General features: G+C 26.5%; 1 protein-coding gene and 1 non-coding gene across 3 annotated transcripts in view; both read left to right on the top strand.

Moving 5' to 3' along the window:
- LOC109595353 (netrin-1) overlaps positions 1–21,613 on the top strand; it is a 175,053-nt gene that overhangs the window by 25,668 nt on the left and 127,772 nt on the right. The gene's annotated exons all lie outside the window — the stretch shown is intronic.
- Trnad-guc (transfer RNA aspartic acid (anticodon GUC)) lies at positions 18,135–18,206 on the top strand. The gene has a single exon. It is a non-coding gene; the product is annotated as a tRNA-Asp (tRNA).

Below are 21,613 nucleotides of genomic sequence, written 5' to 3' on the forward strand. Positions count from 1 at the left end.
CTTCAACCCGTCGTTCAGAATGGCGAGAATTGTCATTGTCATCATCCTATTTCATTCAAGGCAAGAATTAGGCAAATGTCTTCACTAATATTTATGTGAAATTCATCCAACATTCTCTGCATGAAACCCCTTTCTAATAACTGATTTTGCTAATTTTAATAACTGGCCTATTTCCAAACATTTAGCTTAATTTCTTCATCAGTACTGGTTTCAGATTGACCTTTACGTTGTTCATCTTCAATGAAATTATTGCCACTTTTAAACTGACGAAATCAAAATCATGTGACAGTTGCAGCATCTTATGTAATTTTGTTAATTTTTTAATTAATATTTTAAATAAAAAAAACGTTTTAAATAAAAAGTAGGAAACAAATTTTTATATAGTACAGTGATTTTTTACTTTCTTTCTTTAATTGTACTTTTAGGAAAAACATTTATTAAATAATTAAACGAGAATGACAAGTCTTTATTAGTCACTCTTGAAATTAAAGAAATAGAGATTTGACACACTTCTTTGACATTTCATTTACAGCCAACAATAAAATGAAAACGTACAAGATCCATCCATCATCTCGGACAAGCTTTTACATAACTTTGTCACCATTCCGTTCACGATAAGTTTATTAGCTTAAGACAATATTTGTTTATTTGCTCTCTCGTAATTTACATAATGTCATTAAGCCAGACAACGATAAGTCCCCCGTTCCATAGTGCATTCTAGTAGAAAAATTTATTTAAAATCTTTTTAAACAGTTTGATGTGTGCACGATCACGTTCTTGAACTGACTGATGACCCTAGAATATAAAATCAACAATACGTATCACCTCTTATGCGACTACGTTCCTCGACAATGTACCGGAAGATATATCAATGGCCTTATGAGCATCGAATGGACGATCCGAGTTAAGATAATGTCCCCGGAGTCTTTCGTAAATTAGGAAGACAAATGGAATAAACACAAATGGACGTGAGCGTGTTTTATTGATGGGTAGAAATTCAACGACAAAAGACCTAAAGTGACATTATACTTCGCGATTGTGCAATACGACCAGTCAAAACCAATTTCCTAACGTCCAGGAACAGATCATTAATAACTTAAATCATGTATTGATGGAAATGAGCAAACGTAATGGGAAAAACTTATTATTCATCGCGTTGAAAAAATGCATTGATTATGTGACTATTTACAGTAATTAATGTGAGGCAATCATTAATTGAGTTTTGAACACCTGCTTTTGTGGTATTGGAATAATTTTTTTTCAAATTCCTTAGCACATAGTTTCTTATAAAAAAATGTTTGAATATTTATTTACAATGAACTTTCACGAGCAATCAAACCATTTGTACGTTCGAACGGAGTCTCAGACATGACGACGACGTCTTGAAAATCACGATAAAAGTACCATTGTTGGCCCACTTGTACCCGCCCAATTTCCACAATGATTTATGCCCGTACACTTGAATCGTTTCTGATGTAAATGAAATCAAATCGAATAAACATCGAGATATATTTACACTGCACGTAAATATAGTTAAGCATGTTAACTATGCCCGAGTCCTGGTATTATGCAGTTTGTTGCCAGTGGAGAATCGCGGAGCAGCTGTATTTGCCTTGAAGTTATACGACTTTATAAACTCGTTAATTTATAGTTGTTCCTGCACATGGAATTTTAATTTTATGGTGTACTTGCATTTATGCATGGGAATGTCGGATTAGTTTTTCGGATAGTTTGGATGTAATTTTGAAGGTTTTCGAATGAACATTGGACGGCATTCTTAGTAAAACTCAGAACGAGTCGAAGAGAGGAAAGTGGTGTTCAAATGTTGAAATTATTCAGATGCACAAGTTCAGTTCACAACAAGTGTCATATGTATTTCATGGAAAGTCACACATTCACTATAAAAATTCATTCACACAGCCATATCAACGTACTGGTATAATATTATTTGCTTCGTTCAACAACATTGAATGACAATGTAAAATGATAATTGAAAAATTTAAATTCTATGCAACATACAACATTTACATCGCATTTGTTTTGTTAATTGAAGATTAAAATTGTTTATTAAGCTATAACGCAGTCCAAAATCAACTGATATGCCTGTTTTTAAATGAAAATATTTGTGGGAGTAAATTAATTCGTTGGTTAATTTTATTATAAATAGAGATTAATTGTTTAGGCAACTGCAATTAAGAGTTCAGTGTGTGATAACCTTCTTTGGTGCGATGGGTTTATTGAATTGAGGCGATTAATACATTGACAAATACTGTAATAATTGATGTTAATTATTTTACGCCTTATCAATTGCGTAACACAAATTTCATAATGTACAGTTTAATAATATATTAGGATAAAATAAAAATGCGGTTAAAATTATTGTAATTTTAGAAACGTTTAAATGTTAATTATGCAGTCTTGAAAGACATGTAAACAATTTTATAATGGCATGGCTATAAAGAAATATAATTATTGTAATAGTTAATACAATTATATTAAGTGAAAGACATAAACTTTGTAATTAAAATAAGTATTTATGGAATTAAAAGGTCATTATGCATAAAAAGTATAATTAGTTTATGCATATATTCTCAGTCAGTTCATTATTATATTAACAAAATCTATTTAGTCGTACAATTTTTTAGTTAAAAAATAACTAATTAGTTTTACAATGAATAATTGGACTTCACTTTCGTCATTTTTATTAATATTAATACCATTTTGTTTATTTTATTGTATTTTATTTTCATAGTTTATGAGTTTACTAAACATTCATGTTTAAATATGTACATATTTTCAGATTAATTTTCCATTCGATCTGCGTTAATGTTGTTGAAATATACATATAAATTTCTTTATTAAAAATTCTAGAAATATGCAATTTATTTACACCATTTAAAATGATTTAAAATGTTATGGGAAAATTTAATTAAATTCGTGGATTTAAACTAATTTTACATTATACAATCCATTGAATTCATTCATTAAATTAAATTTATACAAATTAAGATTAAACAAACACTTTTCAAAATCTTTCTTTTCTTTTATTATATATTGTTTTATAATTTATAGAAATAATATAAAATGTTTCAAGTTTATTTGAATTTTATGAAATATTATGTTGAAGAAATTATTTAAATACTGAAAATTCCTATTTAAATTTCATAATTTATAATTTTATTCATTTTTAAATATGTATTTTAACATTTTGGGATATTAAATATTCTAGAAATATTTTGATATAATATTGTACGATATTATATGATATAATTTTATTTTTAAATTTCCAAATTTCAAAAAAAAATATTTTTAATATTAATTTAGATGCAAAATTTATAAATATTCGGAAATAATATACATTTTCAAATTTATTTTAATTTTTAGCGTTTTGTGTTAAAATTCGAAATTGTTTATTTGTAAAATTTCATTTATTTTAATTTTTTGTATTCCTTTTCAAATTTATTATATTTATTATATATTATATATTCAATTTTTTTTTATTAGTATTTTCATTTTACAATAATATCTTTTTGAAATAGTCATGTTTTAGGTATGTATTTACAAATTAATTTTTCATTTGATTCGTGTCAATGTGGTTGAAAAATATATAAAATTAGTAATCAATAATGTACATATTTTGATATGACGCCATTTTTCAAAATCTAATTATGTTTTTATTTTGTTTTACATTATTATTTTACAATTTAGAGAAATTACTTAATGAATTTAATAAAAAAATTTTTAATTTATTTTATTTTTATTTTTTTCATTTATGTATATTGAAATAAAAACAAATTTTTAAGACTAAAATTTCATTTATTATAAATTTACCAGGTCTTCTTTATATTTATTGCATTCATTAATTCGGATTTTTTTTTATTTTTTCATACTTACATATATATATATTTTCAAATTGTTTTTTCATTTGTTCTATGTTAAAGTGGCTATGATATGATGTTGTACGGAAATTAAATTAACTAAATCAATTTAATTTAAATTAAAATGGGACAAATATTTTTCAGTTTATTTTATAGTCATATCCTTTAATTTTTTTATTTTGTTTTATATTATTTATTAAATTAAAAAAAATTTAATCTTTACTAATTTTATGTTGCAATTAAAAGTTAATAATAGTAAAATTTTATTTATTTTAATTTTATTTATTTATTTCTATATACTTTTGTTTCCAAATTTTATGATTATACTAAATATGTTTAAGTATGTAAAATCAAATTAATTTTTCTTTTGATATATCCTAATAAGCATTGAATTTAAAATTAAACAAGCATTTTCAAAATCTAATTTTTTATTTTGTTATATATTGTTTTACAATTTATAGAAATAATATAAAAATATTTCAAATTTATTTGAATTTTATGTTGAAATTAGAAATTATTTAAATACTGAAAATTCCCATTTAACTTTCATAGTATGATTTTTCCAAAAAATTTCATGGATAAATATGTATTTTAAAATTTTTGGTTTTAAAAATTGTGGAAATATATTTTTGCATATTTTGTGCACATTTTGGTATATAATAATTAAATATTGTTCAGAATATAGACTTAATATTTTTTTGAATTTACAAATATCAATTATTGCACACACACACACAACACAAAGCTTTCGGAAACGTTAATTTTCAAATCTTACACACTTTTAACCGCACACATAGAAAATCCTTTAACACACCAAATAAACGCAACGACAAAACAAAACTGTGATCATGATACGACCACACCGACCAAAAAAAGGAAGGGAAAAAGGACAACCCATCCGAATCAACATTTTCCAGTCGCATTGAATTGCAAATATTTAAAGGAACAGGTTCGAAGTGGCAATAACATGCGAAGAGATCAAATATGCAATCAGATCGCTGATAGAGTTAAGCTTATTAGCCGTTAATTAAAATCGGAATCAGTCGCCCGAACCGATTCGAACGATCTCAAAGGAAAATTAATCGACGGAGCATGCACACAATTAGTCTTTCCATTTCTGCGATGTTGGTCTTTTAACCATCGGGATGTAGTTCCGTTTGGTTTAGTTTTGCGGCAGATTCACCACATCGACGTCGTTTCACATACGCGGGATTTTAATTTGTACACGTGTGTGAATACGTAGTATCTGTTTCTGCCCGTACGCACAAAGAGTTTTCTCGGTAAACGGATGAAGTGCGATCTTTACTTGGAACTGTTTTGTTGCTGGTTGGATTTGGATTATCGCTCTGCACATAATTAGTTTTTCCGCAGTCGGATAAATATTGAACAAACGTTTGCACAAAGGTAAACTTTCGTTGATTGTATCCAGATGCATCTGATTTGTTGCCGGACTTGTTACCAGTCGTAGTAATTAAATCAAATGATTTTTGTTTAACACGGACCTCACCTCAACTCAATCCCATTAACGATTTTAATAATTCAACGGGTAAATAAACGTGTCGAAACGTTTGATGTTCTACCCACATTTTAAAATTGATTATCAATAAATTTGTGATACGTACATTCTTCGAATGATTTATTTCTGTTTCAGGTATGTTGCACCTAATTATAATATACGGTAAGATTTTATCTCTAATTTGTTACGTAGCTGATGCATGTTCCGAGGATGTCATTATATCGATTAAAACTTATATATCGGCTGCACGTAAATTAATTCATTTAATGAACAATATTTCAAGGAGTCGCAGCGCCGATTTTTTATTTTAATATTAACAACAGACACCTATAATCTACGATTATGGGACGGTAATTAAATGTTTTATCGTTTTATAACAGTTAACAGGTTCGATTAATAAACAGGCACGTTTGCATATTAAAAACGTCGATCAATGTTCGATTTTTTCAATTTTATAGCTCATTTGAACATGTGTGGGATTTCAATTAACTTTTATGCGTCGCAAATTGATTTCTTAAAATAACCAAATCAACAATTTTGACTCCAAAGGCAGTAGACTTTCTTAGAAAGTTTATAATTTTCGAGGTACTGAAGTGCCAATTAACAAATTGCCATTTAATTTATTGAAAGTACAAGTTAAATAGTAAATCAAGATATGGAACTCTACTGTAAAATTTTAATAAAAATAATTGTAGTAATATTTTGAATTTGAAAATAAATATTCTTTTTCGATGTCAGTAATTTTTTGTTAATGATTGTTCTTTGACTTTAAATTATAAATTACAATTTTACAAGATATTTAGGAAGTTTTTGACTTTATCAAAAATTATGAAAATATATATTGTTTTATTTTTAAATTAAAAACTTTTTTTTTATTTTAAAATGTTTAAATGTTTAATTATTATTTTTTATTTTAATTTAAATGTTTTATTTTTTTTTTATTAAATAAAATATTTTATTTTTTTATATGCAAATTAAATATTTTAATGTTAAAATTTAAATTAAATATTTTTTTATTTTTTGTTTTACGTTAAATACGTTATATTTTTTTTAAATCAAATTCTTTAATTTTTAATTGAATATTTTATTTATCTTTTAATTTAAATTAAATATTTTATTATATATTTTTATAATTTAAATTAAATATTTTAATATTTTTAATAATCAAATTAAATACTTTAATTTTATTAATTTTTTATTTAATTAAATATTTCATTTTTTTTTAATTTAAATTTAATATTTTATATTTTTCTTTTAATTTTAAATTAAATATTTTAATTTTTTTGTTTTTCAGATTGGGTATTTTATTATTCTTTTTTTTTAATTTAAATCAAATGTTTTAATTTTTTATTTATATTTTATTGTTTTTTAATTTTTTATTGAATATTTTATTTATTTTTTTAATTTAAATGAAATATTTTATGTTATTTTTAAATTTAAATTGAAATTTAAATATTTTTAATATTTAAATTAATTATTTTAATTTTATTAATTTTAAATTTTAATATTTTAATTTAAATTTTTTTAACAGTTAAATTAACTAATTCAAACTTTTAATCCAAATTAAATATTTTATTTTTTTTAATTTACATTAAAAATTTATTATTTATTATTATTTTTTTAATTTTAAAGAAATGTTTTTTTTTAATTTTTATATATTTAAATTAAAATATTTTATTTTGTTTTAATTTGAACTAAATATCTTAACAAATTTTTTAAATTTTGAATTAAATGTTTTTTTAATTAAGTTAATTTCCTTTAATTTGTAACATTAAATTTAATAAATATTTAAACAAATAATCTTTTGCCAAAGAAAGAGTTTTCAGCTGATTTACGCCGTTAGGTTATTTTTTTCTACTAAAACTCCGAGTTATTTGTTCGTGTTTTAATTTAACAATTTTTGAGAAATTTTTGTCACAATAATGACACGTTTTTCTTTGCACTTGAAACAGAACCAATTTGGTAACGTGAAAAGACAATTCAGACGGAACATAAACAAATCGGTGACGGTTTTCGGTATGAATTTGCGTGGTGATTGTACGGAGCCGAGCTGAAAAGCTGGTAAGGAACTGTACAAGGCGATTTTCCGTTGTTAACCTGTTTTGGTTTGTTCACGGTCGGCCGGCATTCCTGGCAGACTGCGCGTCGCCGAGCTAGTTTCACATTCTGTTGCCTGATTACGGCGTACGACGGCCAGAACAGTTGAAGAAACGCTCGGCGAAATATGTTTGTATGTTATTTTGGACGGACGATGTGTCGTACGGAAAGAGAGTGTGGTGACAACCTGGGCAGACGAGAAAAACGAGCCGGATGGGATGCTGAAATTGCCATTAGCTTTGTCGCGGGGCTGTTTATTTGCTTGTTTTATTGTTAGGTTTAGAATAACAGATTGTACAAAATAAAATAGTGAAAAAGACTTTATTTTATTTTTTGAATCTGTAAAAAAAGGAAAGAAATTGCGATTATTTAAATAAAAACTTTTTAGTAATATAGCTAGAATTTATTTATTATTTGTATGAGATTATTTTTAAATTTTTATTAACTTATTAAAAAAATTCCTAGTATGTCTTAATTTTTAAAATTAATTATTATTAATAGTTAGTAGTTATTACTACTATTCGAGAAAGTTTTCAAGAGCCAATAAATGTACGAGGAAGAATATATATTAACCTAATTTACAAATTTTAAACAAATATTTTTATATTTTTCATAAATTATTAGCAAAATTTTAAATTCTAGAAAAACTAAAATAATTCCTTATAATATTATCAAAAAGAAAAAAAAAAAAATTAAATTGTATTAACAGATATTAATTTTAATTTTCAATTTCTAATTTAAAAAGAAAATTATGTTGTTATTGTTAAGTAATTAATAATTAAAGGAAAAATAAAATATTTAAATTTAAAAAAATTGGTTTTAATGAAAAAATTTACCAGTCTTAGAAAAATAGTTATACTTTTTATAAGATCTTGAAATAATTATTGATACTGATATTAACATTAAAAAAATTAATAATTTAAAAATTGTATTAAAAGGATATGTTTGTAATTTCTAATTTAAAAATGAACTAATATTTGTTATTGTAAAGTGATTACTAATTATATGGAAAAGAAAAATATTGTATAAAGAAGAACTTCTTATTATTACGAATCAAAAAGAACCTAGGATATTTTATTTTTAAAAATTAATAATGAGACATATCTGAGAAAATTTAGAAGTTTGAAGACTAAATAGAAAATGTACGAATGTACAAAACATTTTTTTTTAATTTACCAATTTTTGATAAATACTTATTTTTTCATAAGAAATTGGTATGATTTTGAGCCATTTAAAAACTATTCCAATATGGTCTCTCTCATCATACATACACAAGAACCAATAATTATTATTATTGTTAAAATTAAAATAGTGCCTTTTATTATTGTTAAGTTATCAATAATTATAGGAAAAATATTATATAAAGAAATTCTTATTATTTCTTAAGACTTTTTTGAATATACATAATAATTTATCAATTTTAGACAAATATTTATATTTTTCATAAAATTGGTATGATTTTAATTTCTAGAAAAATTAAACGTAAGACAATTTTACGTAACTTAAAATTCATTTCAATATAAGAAAAAATACATATAAAATTACTATATATAAAAAATATACTTTAAATTGTATTAAGAGATATTGTCGAATTAAAAAAAAATTGAATTTAACTGTAAAGGAATTCCTATTTTTATTTTTAAAAAAGCACATTTTTAGAATATGAAATACATTTAAAAAACCTAGGAAATGATATTTTTCTAAATTAATAATGAAAAATATTTGAGAAAATTTAAATGTTTGAAGAATGTAAGATGTCCAATTTTTTTTTTAATTTACCAATTGTAAACAAACATTTATATTTTTCATAAGATATTGGTATGAAAGGAAAATTGGGCTATATAAAAACGATTACAATATTTAAAAAAAAATATATAAAAATTTAATTAAAAGAAAAAATTGTATGTCTTAAAATTAATTTTTTGTAAAATTTGTCAGTAATATTGTATAAAGAAATTTTATACAATATTATTATATGATAATTATAATATTTATTTTATATATTATTACTAATAATAATTTAAGACTTATATTTTTCATAATATTGGTAAGATTTTAATTCCTATAAAAATTTCAATTTTAAGTAAATTAAAAATCATTTTAATATATGAAAAAAAAAAAATTATTTAAAATTGTATTACAGTAAAATTATTACTATATCTAATAATTATGAAAAAAAATAATATGTATAAAGGAATTGTAATTATTATTTAAAAAAAAAAAAACACGCAAATATTAATTTTAAAAATTAATGAAAAAAGAAAATTTAATAGTAAATGTTCGAGAATGAAAAAAAAAAAATTATCTAATATACTTACCAATTTGACTTTGATTTGAGTAATTTAACCATTTCAATATCTAAAAAAACATATAAAATAATATAAAGAGAAAAAAATTCATAAGAAAATGATAATATGTTAAATTTTGGAAAACTTAAAGTTGCTTTAAACAAAATTCAGTAATATCTAATTTACAGGAAATTTACAATTTTTTATTATTCCTGATGGAGTAATAACCAGCGAAAAGAGGTAAAAGATATATTAAAAAAAATATTTAAATTCAATTTCAAATAAACAACGAACGATTAATCGGTTCATTTAATGCCGGCCCATGTTTTCAAATCGTTTAGCTTGTCTGGAAAACGTGGCGATATTTTTAACCCGCCAAGAACTTAGTTGTGGATTCTTTTAAACATTCTTTCGAGCTAGAAAAATACATTATGGCCTGTTTATTTGAGGAAAGCGGCGATAATCGCTCTTATGTTACACAAACCTATAAATTTCTCAGTCGTACCATCTCAATCACTACCGTGCACAACAACGGGTTCTGGATACTGTGATTCATTAATTAGGTCTGGTCTGTATTAAATTACGCATTCCCGTATTTTTTTTTTTGTTTTAATTTACGAATATTTAAAAAAGTATTGTGTTTAAGGTGATCGAAGATAAGCAAAATTGTTGTGGGGGTTGGTCGTAAACTCCAGCCCACTGATTAACAAAATTTTATGGCCCGGCAAAAAATTTATCGCCGCACAATGTAATAAAGTCTGCCGCTAGAAATTCGAAATATTTAACGGTACGTCGATTATTAAGTATTTGGCCAATGACGTGCATAAACAACATTGTAAATGCAAAAGTACGTTAATTATGCACATAATCTGTTCTAAGCTTTTAATTATTAATGCGTTGAAAACTAGACATGTGGTCATAAAATCGTTAGTTTGTTTTAAAGTAAAACAATAGAAAGCACAACATCAATTTGTTTTATTTGTCAATTAAATATTTACGTACCCTTCATTATAAAAATGCTTAATTACATGCACAAAGAAACTTTATTATCGTTGCATTGTAAGTTTAATTGCTGTATGTTAATTTTAAAAATTTAAATTTCTTTAAGAGAAGCTCATAAAATCGTGTAATTTCACCATATATTTAAGGAACATAATTTGTATTAATGAACACTTTATTTATTTATCAAAAGAATCTGATTGTAAACAAAGCTGTTTATTTAAATAATAGTTAAATTTAATATTTGAATATTATTGAATTGAATTGTGAAGTATATAAGTTATTTTAATTTTATTTTAAATTTTTTTATATAATTTATGTTTAAAGTGTAAATCAAAAAATAAAATTAAAGAAAAACGAATTTTATTTTCAACAATAGAATTATAATTCTCAAGTAATTGATCTACAAGTTTCTTCTAGTTTTTTTCTAAAAAAGCTGAAACATTTATTTTAAAATATCTCGATGGAACTAAATCGACATTGCTTAATTTTTTATTAAATTTATCATCGTTTGGTATTTTTGGAATTTGTGGTTCAACAAATATTCCTTCTTTGAGCTTAGCATCGCCTAGTTTGGAAAAAAATTGTATGTAACGTATTTATGGTAATGTATCTTCTAATGATCAAAACAACAAAATTTTTCATCAATCTAAGGTTCATATGTAATGGACCTAAGAAAGCTTTTTTGGGATCAACGATTCTACTCTTACCTTAGAAAAAAATGTTGTCTCTGAGGCCACTTTTTTATTTTGTCATGTGTGTGTTGTTCTACTGCCCCAAAACACAGAAAAGCAATTTGTAAATCCACCCTGAAGCCCAAGTAACATGAAATTTTTACCATCACAACCAAAAATTAAACAAAAAATAACCTTTTAATGTCACAGTCACAAAATGACTTTCAACTAGTATTATATACATACATAAATTTATTTAATTGATAGTATTGTGATTTAGTTTTTTAAATTCAAAACTAAGCATAATTGAGAACAATTTTGTTAGGAACTAAAAGCTCATTGTTTTATACAGCATTTATTTATGAATTTTGCAGAAAGTGTGGCAAGTCGTTTTACGACCCAATAAAATCTTATTGATCATTACCCCCAAAAATTTAACGTCCCGCACTTCCTGCAATGCTAAACGGGCGGGCGACTGTTTATCCCATAGGTGTCGTGTTTACAAACCGGAGATCCATCAAATCCCGATGTAGTGGCCCGACCTGATAAAACCGACGACCATTAAAACGCAAATAGACGCGAGTGGGCTCTGCCTTGTATTTTTGGAAGACAAAACACCGTCGTTAAGACGCTCGTTAAAACAACATTTTAAATACCGTGAACACGGGGGTTGAGGGAAGCGACACGTCGTAATGTGGCCGAAAATTGGCTATTTACGATGCCGTAAATTTTTATCAGTTTTGGGTTTTTTCTTTGAAAAAACAACGGGCACGTTCCACTAGGCGAATTGTCGAAGTTATTTATTATCCTTCCGGTTGTTAAGAGTCGATTTTTATTAACTTTAATGTCTTCATAGGGTTGGACGATGTCTTTATTACTAATGATGATAATAATCATTTTAATATTTTTAACTTAAATTTTGTTGATTTCTTCTTCTTCAGACTTCAAAATATTTTTTAAATTATCACAGACAATTATATGAAATTTGTAAATATAAATTATTCTTTTAGAATTTTGACTTGAATTATATTATATTTTATAAAATATTCTTTTCCAAAGAATTCAGGTTTTAAATTATAATAATTCATTTATAAAAATTTGGATTATTAAAATGTTTTCAAATTAAGTGTCGTTTAGAATGTTTATTTTAAAATTAATTAGATATTTTAATAGAAATAATACCTTAAAATTTGCACAAATAAATTTTACTATGATTTTTTAATTAATTATTTGAAACATATTACATATATTTTTAAATTAATATTTTCAATTTTTTTTCCAGCTTTTGAAATATGTCCATTTCTTTTGTAAAAATTTCAATTATTTCAATTTCAAATTAAATATTTTTAAAATTATTTATTTTAAAATAGATATAATTCATAGACAGTTTGTTCAATTTTTCGAAGCTGTAGTTTCTCTTCTAAATATTTTCTTCTTGTATAATATTTGAATGATTTATCTTCTAACATTTTATAACATGTCTCTAAATTCAAGGAATTTTCAGTGTTTGAATTATGTTAAATTTTTTTGTAAATATTTGAATTATTTCAATTTCTTAAAATTAAATGATTTTAAAATTAATTTGATACACAAATAGTTTGTTAAATTTTTCAAAGCTGCAGTTTCTCTTCTAAATGTTTTCTAAATTTTTGAAATTAAATGGGAGTAATAAATTACAAGTAGATGAAATCTATAAAGATAAATGTAAAATTTTTAAATTCGTGTTTAATGTTTGAATTAATTCTCTTTTAAATTTTATAACATTTTTTTAAATTAAGTTTTCCAAGAAATTTTCAGTGTTTGAATTGTGGTGAATTCTTTTGTAAACATTTGAATTATTTCAATTTTTTCAAATTAAATGTTTTTAAAATTATTTATTTTAAAATTGATTTGATATCCAGATAGTTCAGTTTTTCAAAGGTATAGTTTCTCTTATAAATAGAACATATATATTACAAGTAGATGAAATCTATAAAAAAAAACATTTATATTTTTGAATAATATTCTAATTATTTCTCTTCCAACATTTTATAACATCTATTTAAATTAAAATTACCAAGAAGTTTTCAGTGTTTGAATTACGGTGAATTCTTTGAATTATTTTAATTTTTTCAAAATAAATGTCTTTAAAATCATTTATTTTAATGTTGATTGATACAAAGATAGTTAGTTTATTCAATTTTTCAAAGCTGTACTTTCTCTTCACAATGTTTTTAAAACATTTGAAGTTAAGTGGGACTTGTGTATTACAAACAAGTAAATAAAATCTATAAAGATAAATGTAAAATTTTTAGATTATTGTGTATAGTATTTAATGTCTCTCACTTCTAACATTTTATAACATCCCTTTAAATTAAGATTTCTTAGGATTCTTCGGTGTTCAAATTATGGCGAATTCTTTTGTAAACATTTAAATTATTTCAATTTTTTCAAATTAAATATTAGCTGTAGATTTTCATCTAAATTTTTGAAGTTAAATGTATTTGAAATATTTCTCTACTAATATTTTATAACATCTCTTTAAATTAAGATTTCCAAAGATTTTTTAGTAGTTAATACTAATACAGACCTGGAAAATTTATAATATAAAAATTTATAATTATTAAAATAAAGATTTTATCATATTTGTGATAAAATATTTTCAATTATTTGCCAATGTTTTTCTTAATTAAGACTCCCAAATATATCTCTTTTCAGCAACTTCTCTTCCCTTATTCAATTTTTAAAAATATTCCGGCTTTTAGACTGATAAGAACTCTTTTTTTTATTTTGCAAAGACTAGGTATAGTAAGAATGGATTATTTAGTCTCTTATCATAACTTCATCCATAGATAACTGTTAAAACCCCTTCATAAATATCGGTCACACTTATCGCAACCACTTCCGGGTATTAAACCAAGTGTACCATTAGAAACGATACCCAATATTGACACAGTTGTTTAAAGTGTGCCACGCAGAAGATGCTACTGCTACTAGGTATGTGTGCGATAGTCCATGTCCAGGTGCCAATGTTAGAAACGCATCTCCGACAATCGGTCCTTTGTGGTTGGCGTGCATGCAGTTAAAATCCGCCACGTCGTCTTAACGACGCTTTGTGATCGGCAAATAGGCCGAAAGAATGCAAGATCGACACGGCGAACTGACCTATCTTGAAACGGTGGCACCGCACAATGCCAGACGTTGTTCAATCGTCGCGGCGAGGAACGCGCCTTTAATTAACTTGCACAGTCCGTCGCTGGACTGAAATAAGAACGACAAATCAGATAAAATTAATTACGCCGGAATTATGTTTCACTTTTTTGTTTTTTTTTTTTCTTTTAATGTTAATTAAGACGGGGACTTTGCGAGCACGACTTCAAACTTTAATTGTACCGCGTTTTTTACGATTCGCTTCCCAGTCGGGTTTTAATGCTTTCACACCACGGTCAGGTCTTTGTCGGATTAATTGGACATCAGACCTGCATTGATTAATGAGGGAATTTCTACTCAGATTTGATTTACATTAAAATGTAACCACCAATATTTCGTATGACCCTTTGGAACATGACCAAATGGGACATCCAGACGTCAAAAACCAAATTAACTAAGAGGGGGAGTTCAAGTTTTTTTGTTATTCACACCAAGTCAGGTCTTTGTTGGATTAATTAGACATCAGACATGCATAGACTATTGAGAGCATATTTACTCAGTTTTGTCTTATATCAAAATATGACAACCAACATTTTGTATGACCATTTGGGACATGGTCAAGTGGAACATCCTGACGTCGAGAACATGATTAGTTAAGAGGGGGAGTCTTTGCCAGCATTACTTCTAACTTTAATTAATTAATAATTAAATTAATTAATTTAATTGTACCGAGTTTTATATTATTCAATTTGAATTATTTAGACATCAGAGATGCATGAATAAATTTTTATTCAGTTATATATCAAACTATAACCACCAACATTTGTGACATTGCCCAGTGGAACTTATGACATCGAGAACATGATTAACAAAGAGAGAGAGTCATTGACAGCACGACTTTAAACTTTAATTGTACCATGTTTGGTTTCCCACATTGACTACTTTTGTTTTACATTAAAATATGACCACCAAAATTTTTTGTGGCCCCTTGGGACGCGACCAAATGGAATATCCTGACGTCAAAAACAAGATTAGCTAATCGAAACTCATTCGAAAATGTTCGACCGTTGTAATCTCTGGCTTATTTCAACACCCATTGCTGCGACCATCCCCGTGTACCCACCACACGACCCGTACGCATTGATTGGCGGATTATCCCCTGCCCTCTGTTGCATTTTATACAGTTTTGTGTTAGGTGGAATACACGTTCGGAATTAGGATATTGAATGCATCGGACCGGGGAGATTTAATAAAGATAAATCCATTATTTTCAAATAATGGAATCCCACAAACATTCGAATTAAGCCTCTTAAATTTAATAACGTTGGACCACCATTGTCCCACTACCATTGTCCAGTGCGTGCGTTCGCTTCTTAAGGCTACTTAAATCCGTTTCACCCTGCGTGTCAGGAACACGTAGCATATCCAACTGCTGACGATTATATTTACTTCTTTAAAAAACCGTGAGTGGGTGCGACGTTTATTGGTTCAATAAATCTGATACTTATACTCTGTGGGTATAGGTTTTACTTTATTGTGCTGTATTTTAAATTGATACAATTAACAGTAGTGGGAACAATGGGTACGGGAATAAATCTGTTTGGACAGTAAAAATGATGGTGAACACCACCACATTGCCCAATTCGTTTAAAAATGTTTTTATGGCGCATCTAAAGTTTGATATATTGTAAATAAGTCCGTTAATGATCTCATTAATTTTCATTGATAAATTATACCGTTGGTGAACAAAAATAAAACGTCCGAACGCCATAAACCGTCAGCAGTAAACAGTATTATGTTTTCAAGGAAAAATTTTAAAAGGGTCATTAAAGAAATAACTAGTGTATGGCTGTAGAACTGAAAGCTTTGGATACTTAAGGGCATTACTACATCACAACGGGGATGGGTAAAAAGGAAAACTTGATTGTTAACATCAAAAGCTGAGAACGGCACCAATTTGTCCATTTCTGCGTTAACATTGTCAGAGGGTGTAGCCAACCGGACCGTCAAACATCTAGAAGGCAAACAATCAATTCATACTGGGAGACAAACTTTAATCAATGAAAGCCAATAACAGCGACAATCGGCTGATAAACAAACAGAAAGACAATCACATACGTGTTCCATAACTAAGGGATTCGGAAACTGTGGTTCTAATTGCAGCAGTAAACAGACCTCCAGTGGACTAGTCAGAGGTTAATTTAATCACCTCCATTTTAGATTTGATCATAATTAACTGATTGAAAATATGGTTTTTCTGAAGTTCCAAACCATGGGTGTGTTTATTAATCATCATAGAAAACGTGGACCACGGAATTTAATCGTTAATAAGGTTGATATCAATGAAGCGAGTGATAAAAAGCAAATCACAGCTAATTGGCATTCTGCAAACGTTCTTGATCATTTATGCGAAATTAACGCTAAACCCGAATTTTCTTTGCTTTGACGCATAAATCAACCCTTTCGTGGGCGGGGACTATTCATATTCACAGCCAGACTCGAAACGGTTAATCCACATTGACACAAATTACCATTGAAAATCGTAATAATCCGACAAATTAGAACTACATCTTACACTCTAATTATCACTGGAATTAATATTGCATTACACGTGTTCCGTTCAGGCGGAATTGAAGTAATTGTAAGCGCTTCCATTCAATTGCCCAGCAAATTTTGCAGTGGGATGTATTGTTGTTGTCGGATGAAAAATTTGTTTGTGTTTCATCGTGAAAGTAAATCAATAACAAAATTAAACGTGAAAATAAAATTATCTGTTTGTAACATTACAATTGATAGATAAATTAATTTATCTATCAACTGTATTTATTTAATTTTTAAATAGAAAACTTGAAAAATACGTACGTACAGATAAACAGTATTTTAATCTCTACTTTTAACTTTAATTTCTAAATATATTTTGTTGAAATTGAGTGTTTTTATATATTTTAATCACTCAGTCTCTAATTTTTGAGGACGGTACTTATTAAGGGATGTTCACTAAATCATGAATTTTTTTAAATACTTTTACAGAAAGATACTATTTGTTTGTTAATTATAAATTATATTTTCTTCAAATTATGATGCTGTTAACTTAAATTATACTGACATAATATGATTTTTGAACTGAATAATCATAAAAACAATATTTTAACAACAATTTATCTTATTATAACACTATTTTTAACAAGCTTCTGAAGTATTCCCATACTTTTAAAAGAAAATATATAATAATTTTATTCTCTTTAATGTATAATAACAACTATTGATGAAGTTAACTTAAATTACACTGATATAACATGATTTTTAAACTGAATAATCACGAAGACAGTCGTTTAACACCAATTTATCCTATTAAAACACTATTTTTAACAAATCTTTTGTAGTTTCCTATACTTTAAAAATATATGTTCAACAATTTTATTCTTTTTAATGTATTATAACAAATATTGACGCTGTTATATAAATTCTACTTATATAATATCATTTCTGTAGTTTAATGGAAAGATAGTAATTTAACACCAATTTATCTCAATAAAACACTTCTTTTAACAAGTCCTCGGTAGTATAGTGGTCAGTATCCCCGCCTGTCACGCGGGAGACCGGGGTTCGATTCCCCGCCGGGGAGGATATTTTTTATTTTTTTCTAGAAAGCCGAGAATACGCAGGTTATGTTTTTAGATCGGTGTGTTGGGCGTAGAAGGTGAATATGCCCAAAATAACCTATAAAATATCATAATTTCCCATAACGCCAATAAACAATTTTAATATTTGTTTTATGTTTGTTTTCCCATAAAAAATCCCAAATTAACTTGGACACAAAGAAGCAAAACAGAGAAATGATGAAGAGTTTTCCGGTCGGATAGGCCGCCGCTTAAAAGTTGTTATGACAGATGTGGAGGCCTGTGAGCAAAGAAAATATCAAAATGGATGTGTCACAATAAAAGCCCGAAATTAATGCGGGAACATATGAAACATATTTATTAATTTCCCAAATATCCACATGTCGCAAGCAAGTATCGTTTTACCCCAAATCCTCGTGTGACGAACTGTTAAACCAACCAACTAATAACGCTGGTGTTGAGCTCGTGTGAATGACGAATACTGCATTTCTTATGAATTTAACCTTATTTGTTCATGGTATTTGTTGAAACTTTATTGCCTGAATTATCTAACGTGGAGGCCATCAAATCTTCAAGTCGAATGTGGTATGTGGTAGGCCCTGAAATGAATACGTTTGTTTGTACAGGTCCAGCCTAAGCTGATAAGAATATGTTTTATGACATATAAAAACACACATCCATTTCGAGCTTTGAACAAATTTAATCTTCAGATTAGAAGAGTTACTTATGTACACTCTCAGGTAGATAAACATTTATTAAATGGTAAAATTTAACAACTTCATCAAGTTTAAGTACACATTGTGTTTTGGTATTTGAGTATCTAAAAGGCTATTGGGTCTTATTTACTTCCTATTGTTTCGGAATGACTTCGGGTTTGTTGTTTTCGTAGGCATAATCCCGAACAACGGATGAGCAAACGATTTGCTAAAAGCTGGCTTAAGTGAAAAAAATAAAACGCACGCTTTAATTACACCTAAAATCTCTTAACTTTAAACAACTTCATCAAGCGGAGCTTAAATGCAATTGAGGTTCATTTGAAATTCAGAATGGAAATAATTACACAGGCATATGTAAATTAAGGTCGCTGGGTATGCAATTAATGCAATTAAAATTAATTTAAAAGACACCTTAAGTTGTAGTCAGTTTAATTATGTGCAAACAACTTACGTTTAATTTGCCAGAATATTTTTCGGAACGAGTTAATTAATTGTTCGATAAAGAAATGTAGAATTAAATATGAAGTGTATATATTACATATTAAACTTATAAATGTAGATATTTCTTATAAAAATTTCTTAAAATTTTATAAAAGTATCTTTAAATTTGTTTAAACATTTTAAATAAACATTGCTTTGTTCAAAATTGACATTATAAATTTTAAAATTTATTATTTTATAAAATTTTGAATCTGGTATAAAAATTTTATTTAAAATTATTAATATCTATTATTAAAAATATAAAATTCTAAAAATTTATTTTATACAAAACTAAACTTATCCAGTTTCCAATAAGATGTTTTATTACTTAGAATTTGTGAATTGTTTAAAATCCATATTTATTATAATATTTTGAAATTGGTATAAACATTTTAATTAAAAATTGATTTATTTAAAATTGACAGTAAAAATTTTAAAATTAATAATATCTATTATTAAAAATATAAAATTCCGACAATTTATTTTAAGTAAACATAATATTAAAAGTTTTAAATGAGATACTTTATTACTTAGAATTTATAAATTGTTTAAAATTTATCTTTTTTTATAAAATTATGAAATTATTATAGAAATTGCTTTATTTAAAATTGATAGTACAAATTTTGAAAATATTAATATCTATTATTAAAAATATAAAAGTTTTATTACTTTGAATTTATAAATTGATTAAAATTCATATTTTATAAAATTTTGAAATTATTATAAAAATTTTAAATAAAAATTGCTTTATTTAAAATTAAGCACACATTTTAAATCTATTATTAAAAATGTATGATTGTGGAAATTTATTCTATGTAAAACTAAAAATCATATAAGATATTTCTGACTTTTTATTTTTGTTTGCATTGTATTTGAAAATTTTTAATAATTTTGAACTAACCATATAGAAACACATTTTTCAGAACTACCATATTTAAATATTTAAAAATAAAGAGGTGAACCATAAATTGTAAAATCGCCTCAAAACTTTGAAACATTTTGCCTAATAAATTTTAAAACCTTGAACCTTTAAAACACACATAATTCAAACATTGAAGGTTTTACAACTCACATTTCATTACTCGGACTGCATTTTTCAGTGATTTCTTGGCTTTCGATTTAAATTCAGTTTGTGTAAACATCGAATTCCGATTATCAATTCACATCGTGTTCACCCCAAATGGTCCATAAACATTCCAGTCCTTGAAAATCGCTATAGGTTATTTTAAAACGACCTTCTAAATATCATCGAAGTGGCTTTTCGGCCGCGACGATGCGAAAAGCAATATATCCAGGTGACGGGGCGTAATAAGAACGGTGCCCGTGTGTTTGTTAAGCCCGGTGACTCCTAGGCGTTCGTACGTTTGTCAAAACTTAATGCACACAACGGTTGTGGGTGTAAATTATTGAGAGCGATGACATGCAAACGTGTTTGAGATATTAATCATCCAGGGGATGAGATTTTGTTGTCTTTTTGCCCGGTTATTGTGCAGAAAGTCGTATAAGTGATATATTGCATAAAACCTATTGTGTTCGCCTTTGAAGTTTTTATTTGCTGGAGGAATACCAATTTTGCGCTGTTCTGCGTAGATGACTTTATAGACTTTGTAACAATGTACTTTTTACAATTAACAAAACGAACAAAGGGGAGAAAAATCTATGAATACATTTACCACGATGATTTATAAGCCTTACGACTTTTACTTACAAGATAGTCAGTAGGTGGAAATTACTGAACAACTTACGTAATTATTACAATGATGCAAATTCGCCAGTCATTCGAAATTTTTTAACGGAATTCTTACAAAAATTTAGATGTCAATTTAGATAACGTCGGGCTAATCTAAAATCTCTTAACCGAATAATCCTTTTTAAAAGCACATATTTGAATTTCTATGGAACAATTACCCATCCACATTGTTTAAGTCTACCGGAGCAACAGCTTTTTTCGTTATCTGAGTATGTAAATGTGAATATAAATACGTTATTATTGGTTGAAACAAAGGCGAGGCCACCAGGAACTGAATAGGGATGGTAAAAAATCGTACATCTCCGTGTTTGTCCAAGACAAATACACATTTTAAATGAAATACAACTGAGTAACTAACTGTATGTGATTTTTTTAATTGTGACTCTGTGTATTTGTCTAGCCGAGTGCAGTACTGTAGCAGCTTGGGTTCTTGAATTTATGAAAATTTATAACCACTTAAATAGTT

Source organism: Aethina tumida, chromosome 2 (genome assembly GCF_024364675.1).
Source record: "Aethina tumida isolate Nest 87 chromosome 2, icAetTumi1.1, whole genome shotgun sequence".
Taxonomy (NCBI): domain Eukaryota; kingdom Metazoa; phylum Arthropoda; class Insecta; order Coleoptera; family Nitidulidae; genus Aethina; species Aethina tumida.